This window comes from Trachypithecus francoisi, unplaced genomic scaffold (genome assembly GCF_009764315.1).
Source record: "Trachypithecus francoisi isolate TF-2019V2 unplaced genomic scaffold, Tfra_2.0 Contig01579, whole genome shotgun sequence".
NCBI classification, from domain to species: Eukaryota; Metazoa; Chordata; class Mammalia; order Primates; family Cercopithecidae; genus Trachypithecus; species Trachypithecus francoisi.
In genome coordinates, this window is record NW_022681442.1 from 14845729 (window position 1) to 14853968 (window position 8240).

Below are 8240 nucleotides of genomic sequence, written 5' to 3' on the forward strand. Positions count from 1 at the left end.
AAGCCAAGAATGAACTTTCTTATCTCAAACGGGCTTAAGAAAAGTCAAGGTTTCTGGCTGGGTGTGGTGGCTCACGCCTGTAATCCCAGCAAGGTGGGCAGATCACATGAGGCCAGGAGTTCAAGACCTGCCTGGCCAACATGGTGAAACCCCATCTCTACCAAAAATACAAAAATCAGCTGAGCATGGTGGTGCAATGCCTGTAGTCCCAGTTACTAGGGAGGCTGAGGCATGAGAGTCGCTTGAACCCAGGAGGCAGACGTTGCAATAAGCTGAGATTGCACCACTGCACTCCAGCCTGGGCAACAGAGTGAGACTTTGTCTCCAATAAAACAACAACAAAAAAATAAATGAAATAAATCTTAAAAGAAGAAAAAAACGAAGTCAAGGTTTCTGGAATCTGTTGTGATGATGAAGCCTGAATGGGGTCACGTATGTCTCAGCAAATCCAAAGCCTGATGTCAACACCCGCTGCCCCTGGAGGTGTTCGGCAGCTGAGAGAGGAGGTCAGATCTAAGGCCCAGCACTGATGCGCATAAGTGACCCCAGTGAGGAGCCTGGAATGACAACATGAGGCTGAATGAAGCCCTAGGCCCATGACATGGGACCAGTGGGTGCCGGTAGCTTGTGGGAAAACATCCAAACTCCTTACCATGGCCTTTAGAGTGTGGTGTTCTCTGGACCTTCTCGTCCTCCCTGGCCTCACCTGTGTCTCTCCCTTGCTCACTAAACTCCAGGTGGTCTCTTGAAAGTGCTCATCTCAGGGTCTTTCCACATTCTATTTCCTCTTCCTGACAGTCTCCCATTTCCCTGCCTAAACTGAAGTCATCCCTCAGGGTTCAGCCTACAAAGAAGCCTTTTTCAATCCTCAAATTCAAATCAGACCTTCCTTGACATCTCATGTCATGTTCCTTATCTTTGCTTTCATAGAAAGTATCCCAACTGATAGTGACATTTCCATGACAATTTGTTTAGGTCTTGTCTTGACAAAAGGGTCAAGTTCTGTGTAGTCATTGCTGTGTTGTGACAGCCCAACACACACCTGCCAGGTAGTCGGTAATGAATAAATACTTGCCAGATGTGAACATGGGGAATTAAACGTTAATGACTCATTTTAGCTAGATGTGGTGCCTGTAGTCCCAGCTACTCGGGAGGCTAAGGAGTCAGGAGGATCACTTGAACCCAAGTGTTAAGTCCAGCCTCGGCAACATAGGGAGACCCTGTCTCTAAAAAAAAAAAAAAAAAAAAAAAAGGATATTGATTCATTAGGTTGGTGATGAGCTGATCCTATTTGTGTCCCCAGATGCAGTCTCCCTTCTTCCTCTCTGCTCTGTGCCCTGAGGCTGCCTCTATGGGCTTCCACCCTGGGCTACTTGGCCCTTGGCCTTCTGATTGGGTTCAGCCAGTGGGAGGTATCAGCGGGTGGGATGGTGGAAGGAAGAGGTTGGAGTATTTCTTTCCCAGGCTCTGACAGGTGCAGCTGGGTGCTGGACTCCCCCTGAGAGAGAATGATTGCAGTTGCTCAGAGGCCTGTGGTCCATTTTAGGGATTAACTAGGCACCTTCCTTTCCTGACTCTATATTCCTAACAACGATTTCTTTTTTAGAAAAGACAGAGGGTTTTGGATTGTGTAGTTCTTTGATTTTTGGGTTAGTCACCCATGCAGTAGCTAACCCATTCTGTGGCTTGCTCGTAGCCTTTGGTGAGGTTTAGCTAAGGCACTTGCAGATAACCTGTGGGTCCCATCATCATCCTCACCTGGCTCTAGCCACGAATAGTCAAAGAAAACTTCTCACTGAGTGGTCAGTGGCATATCATCTGGTCAGCATCCACCCCAGAGAGCAGAGCTAGAGAAAAAAGGGGAGGTTACAGTTCCTTTAGGCAAGAAGCAATTATTGTTATTTCCTGTTCTGCTTTATTCAAACTCTGTTCTGAGTGCCAAGTCAGATCACAGTCACCCCTGCTCTGGAAGGACTCACTGAGGCAGATTTGCTCAGTGTAAGGAAACTCTTTCCAGAGCTTAGACTCATTGGAAAATAGAATGGAGTTTTGTTGGTGGGGAATGATTTCTCTGCCCCATTGAATGACATTACAACAGGAGCAGAGGTTGGCAGAAGTCAAGCAGCAGGTAAGGGTTGACTTAGGTGATCTTCTTCCAAGGTTGTTTTCAAATCTGGGACCCCACCAGAAATTTTGGAAACTGCAACCTAGAGAAAGGATGTTGCCTTTCCATTCAAGCAACAGTTACCCTGAAGGAGCACATCACTTAAACCCCCTTTCTAAAGGGGATAAGAAATCACCCAAGAGGTAACGATATCCAAGGTAATGAGGAATAAACTGAGCAAACACATCTGGGGGATATAGTCCCAAGGGCAGATGTAAGAGCCATGGGAGAGAGCTGACAATGGGAAAGGAATCAGGTGGTGGTGGTTTAGAAGCTGTCCTCAGATAAATGGCAGTGATTAAATCCAAGCTCTTAGAGTTGTAAAACATGCAAGAGATAGAGTCTTATTTAATTCCCATTTTACAGCTGAGACAACTGAGGCCCAGAAAGGTTAAAGGGGTTAGTGTGAGGGCGAATGGAAGAGGAGGGACTTAACCTGTGGGCTTCCTTTCCTACTATGGTGCTATTGTCTCTCCTGCTGCAGATCAGTTTGTTGATCTGTGAAACAGATAGAATCTAGGCTCATCAAGGAACATTGTCTTTGCACCAAGCTGCTCTCCAAAGAGGGCTGGGTACCCCTGCCATAGTCACCAGTAGTTGAGAAGAGACACACTGGGTACTCCTAAGCAGTCCCGAGCCTGCCTGGTCTCTTCCACAGGGTGGCCCAAGGCAGGCAGCTGGGACCCCCAGGCTGCCACCCAGCAGCACTCATTTACTCCCGCTTGCCTGCCCGTGGCACCAAGGCCCAAGGTGCCAGCTGTCTACTGTGGGAAGGAAGCAAAGGTCAGCACCTGTGGGAAAACTCATTTGCTGACCACATGGTTGGCAGGTGGGAGGGTCAGGGCCTGAGTGAGCCCTGTCAGCTGGCACAGCAGCTACCCAGGGGATGGGGGTGGTTTGGGTCCTCCTTTACTTGTCCTTGAGGCCTGTTGAAACCTATTTGTCCCTCCCCTTAACACTTTCTCTTTTTTCAAGACAGGGTCTCACTCCAACACCCAGGCTGGAGTGCTGTGGTGCAATCTCGGCTCTCTGCATCCTCCACCTCCCAGGATCAAGAGATTCCCCCAGCTCAGCCTCCCGAGTAGCTGAGACTACAGTCATGCACCACCACTCCCAACTAATTTTTGTAGTTTTTGTAGAGATGGAGTTTCACCATGTTGCCCAGGCTGGTCTTGAACTCCTGAGTTCAAGCAATCCTTCTGCCTCAGCCTCCTAAACTGCTGGTATTATAGGCATGAGCCACCATGCCTGGTCCCCTCCCTTCATTCCCCCTGCCCTTCCCCTCCTGGGGCTAGCATCACCTCTCTCTAGGTCTCTGCATCTGCCTCCAGGTCATTTCCTAAAGTCCTTCTCAGCTTGAATCCTGTGGGTGATTCCTCACTGCCTTCAGATGCACTATTCATGTGTCGGTTCACTCATTCACATTCATTTTCACGTGGGTACAATGTGCTAGAGCTCTTCCAGCCTTGAAGGCACAACAGTGAGCAAAACATCCTCCTTCCCTGCCTTCATGGACTGATGGTCCCATGGGGCACAGGCAATGGTTACCTATAAATACATACAGAATTACAAATGATCAAAAGCACTAAGAAGAAAAGGCAGGTGAGGAGAGTTATCATGTAATTTGGGCTTTATTTAAAGAGAATAACTCTGTGGAGAGGGGTAAGAATTTAGGTGGCGTCTAAGCACCAAAGCTAGGTATGCAAGGGTGATATTTTAGTCCATTTGTGCTGCTATAATAAAATACCCGAGACTAAGTCATTTATAAAGAACAGAAATTGATTTCTCACAGTTCTGGAGGCTGGGAAGTCCAAGATCAAGGCGCCAGCAGATTCAGTGTCAGGTGTGGGATGCTCTCAGCTTCCAAAATGCTGCCTTCTTGCTGTATCCTCATATGGTAAAAGGGGACAATAAAGGATGAACGCATGGCAGATGAGATGGAAGGGCCAGGTAGCTCTCTGGAGCCTCTTTTATAAGGACATTCACAAAGGTGGAGTCTTCATGATTTAATCATTTCCCAAAAGGCCCTACTTCTTAATACTCTCACAATGGGGATTAAGTTTTGACATGAATTTTGGAGGGACACGAACATTTAAACCATAGCAGATGGACATTGATATGGGTTGAATACAGGCCCCACAAAAAGATATGTTAGAATCCTAGCCCCCAGTACTTCAGAACATGACCTTATTTGGATATAGGATCTTTACAGAGCTAATAAAGTTACAATGGAGTCATTAGGGTAAGCCCTAATATGATTGACATTCTTATATAAAGGGGAAATTTGAACACAGAGACACACACATCCTGTGAACATGAAGGCAGAGATTGCCAATGAATGGCCAGCAAACCCTCAGTAGCTGTGGAAGAGGCCTGGAATAGATTCTCCCTCATAGCCCTCAGAAGGAATCTCAGAAGGAACCAACTCTGCCAACACCTTCATCTTCGACTTCCAGCCTCCAGAAGTTGGGGGAGACAATACATTTCTATTACTTAAGCCCCTCGGCTTGTGGCTCTATTTTACGGCAGCCCCAGCAAACTAACAGCTTCCATATGACCTCCGCCCAGCCTAATTTCTGCCACCACCCTTGATGCCTTCCCAGCTGATAATTGCCTACATAGAATGACACAAACAGTCAACACTCACAGTTCTGAACCTACTTTTCACCCTCTTCTGAGCTTTTGCACCTGGGGTTCCCCATGCCAGGAATGTTTCCACATCTCCATCCCCACTCCCAGGTCTCCCAGCTTCATTTCTCCTCCAGTGCACGGGGTTCCTTGCCAGCACGTTTCCGCCTTCATTTCAGGTCCCAGGTCAAACTCTCTCTGTTCGCAAAGTCTGTGACATTGGACGTCTCTTCCACATTTTCAGTTCCAAATTATACTCTCCAAGATTTTTCAGATGCCAGTAAATATGTGAACTCTACTCTTTCTAAAAAAAACTCTCATGGGCTGGGTGTGGTGGCTCACACCTGTAATCCCAGCACTTTGGGAGGCTGAGGTGGGTGAATCAGCTGACATCAGGAGTTCGTGACCAGCCTGATCAACATGGTGAACCCCCATCTCTACTAAAAATACAAAAATTAGCCAGGCATGGTGGTGCAAGCCTGTAATCCCAGCTCCTCGGGAGGCTGAGACATGAGAATCTCTTGAACCTGGGAGGCGGAGGTTGCAGTCAGCTGAGATTATGCCACAGCACTGTAGCCTGGGCAACAAGAGCGAAACTCCACCTCAAAAAACAAACAAAAAAACCTCTCATGACCCCCTAGAATATTCCTATTGACTTCATTCTATTAAGCCTCAGTTCAGGAAATGAAAGTTCTGCTACAAATTATCACAACAAAAAGGAAGATTTATTTCTATAACTGGTAAAAATAGATTATCATCAAAATGGAAACACACAGTAATTTCTCAGGGATAGTCTGCCCAGCAGCCCTGGGAGTTAAGTACTCCTGTATCAGGGCAGACTGTCACCTATTTGCATATGGGAATCACCTGTGGGCTTTTTAAAGCGGCCTGTGGCTTATGATTACCCTTTAATTGGTTGGGGTGGAACCTGGGATTTCTCTGTTCCTTTTTTTTTTTTTTTTTTTTTAGCTCCCAGGTGACTCTGGTTTGCAGCCAGGATGGAGAACACGTGGCATGTCTTGATTGTGTTTTGGCTTCGTGCACCTTGGAATTTTATGCAGGGTACGGATTGGGTGACATGGAGCCAAACTTAACAAGCATTGCTACCTAGCAGGGACCCCAAAGCTCTGCATGACTACGGCCTTCTATGGTAACTTTGGGGTGTGCGGCCAAACTGTGACCACACTCCTTAGATGGCCTTGCTCGCCTTATAGCACACTGACTTAAGGCTGGAGCCTTACCTTCCCATGGGGCTGCTGGTTCTGTTAGAATCCAAGCTTGTACTACCCACGGCTCATGGGCTTTGGATGCAGCTCAACACAAATTCATAAACTTTCTTAAAACATTATGAGATTTTGTGCAAGTTTTTAAATTTTTATTTTCTATTTCTTTATTTATTTTTAGCTCATCCTCTATCGTTAGTGTATTTTATGTGTGGCCCAAGACAATCCTCCTTCCAGTGTGGCCCAGGGAAGCCAAATGGTTGGACATACCTGTAAGTTAGACCCTGAAGACAACATGAGAAAGGCAGGCCTCAAATGTTGCATTCATTTTATCCATGAGGAAGCTGTGGTCCAGAGAGGTGGAAATCCCTTGTCCAGGGCCACCTGGCTTGACTAGAATCCCGAACGCTAGCCCAATGCCCTTTTTCATTGCTTCCAACAAGACTGGATGTCCCTCTGAACTTTATGTTAATAAAGTCAATGTTAATACAGCATCTTTTCATGGCCCCAAAGACTCTATCCATGTGCATTCTGAACAATGTGCCACTTTTGTTACTTAAAAAACAAATAGTAAAGTCCAATCAAGTTGGCCTCATGCAACCCCTTAAATCTAGGAACCTGATCAGATTTGGTCAGGGCCATAAAGACAGGGCAGGCCTACCCCAGAGAGGCCTGGACTCCGCGTCTCCTTAAGTCAGGGTTTTAGGGCTGTGGATCTGTGGGTCTGAGCTTGGACTCCCCAGTGGCATCAGAAAGTGGACTGTAGACACCCACACTGATCAGTAGTCAAAGTTCACGTTGGTGATCTTGGAACCTGCTTCCTGGGGATTTTCTCCAGCTGCATAACTGATAAAAGGACAAAGGTTTCAGGAAGGGAATGTGGGAGGAGTGAGCAGGGGCCCGGTCCCGCTCCAGCTTGGGTCTCCATCTGCTGCCTTCCCTGCCCGTGGAGATCCAACCATCTCTGCCCCCGCAACTGGGACCCAGGTCACCACAGGTCACTCCAAGTTTCAGAGCAGTGCCTTGGCCGAGTGTTTATGGATGTGGTCAACAGCCTTGGGGAGCCTCCCCAACTGGCTTCCTCTCTCCAGGGCTATACCTTCTTCTCAGTTTCCTTCCTATATCAAAACTGTTTTTCCCAAGTCATCATACATAGCTGTTAGTCTGGGAAGCACGGTCAGACAGACTGTCCTTGACCAGGGAGCAGGGGTCTTACCCACGGCCAACCAACCACACCCCCTCCCTTATACCTTGGTTCCAATCACTACCCTCAGATGATCCCTATCACTTCTGGGTATTGGCAGATGCTGCCTCCTCCTAGCTGGCCTCCCAGCCTGCAGTCTTGGTAGGACATCTTCCTTCTGTAGCTGGACAAGCCGCAGACAGAACTCCTCAGACACCAGATTAAAGAAGAAAGAGGTTTTTTATTTGGCCGGGAGTGTTGGCAGACTCGCGTCTTAAGAACCGAGCTCCCCAAAAAAGAAATACTTGGCCTTTTTAAAGGCTTACAACTTTAAGGGGTCCATGTGAAAGGGTCGTGATAAATCGAGCTAGCGTGGGAAACGTGACTGGGGCCTACACGCATCAGCTAACAGAATAAAAAGTTTTACAATGCTTTTTTTCATACAGTGTCTGGAATGTACAGATAACACAAGTAGTTTAGGTCAGGAGTTGATGTTATTATTACTACTTTTTTAAAACTCCTAGGGCCGGGTGGTGGTGCCAAGGTTGTCTGGCTATTTATCTTATTTTTGTTTCTTTCTCTCTTTCCTCCTGTCTTGTGAACTAGGCAAGGTGTGGGGAGGAGGGCAGCAGGAGTAGTAGTGGTCTCCTTCCTTACTTCAAGCCTGGGCTTGTAACCACCCTCTCTGCAGAGCCCTCTCATCTTGCTCCTTCCCGCTTCTGATATTCCCTGGCCTGGGACCTACGTTGCTTTTTGTGCCTAGCAGGCAGCATCACAGTGCTTTTTTCAGGGGCAGCCTCCCTAACACCCAGCATGTCTTCTGCTTTCCTCTCCTGCCAATGCCTGGCACAGAGGTGGGTACAGAGCTGGTGTTTGATAAGTGTTTGGCGAATCGACGTTCCATTAATTGAGCTCTTTGCCAACACGGTGCAGCCTTGTCTGGGATGTGGGTTCACTGCGGATGCTGCTGAAACTGACAGAGAACCCGAGGGTTCGGTTGTCTCCCACTTGGTGCCACCACCCAAGGGCTGCGTGTCCCTGG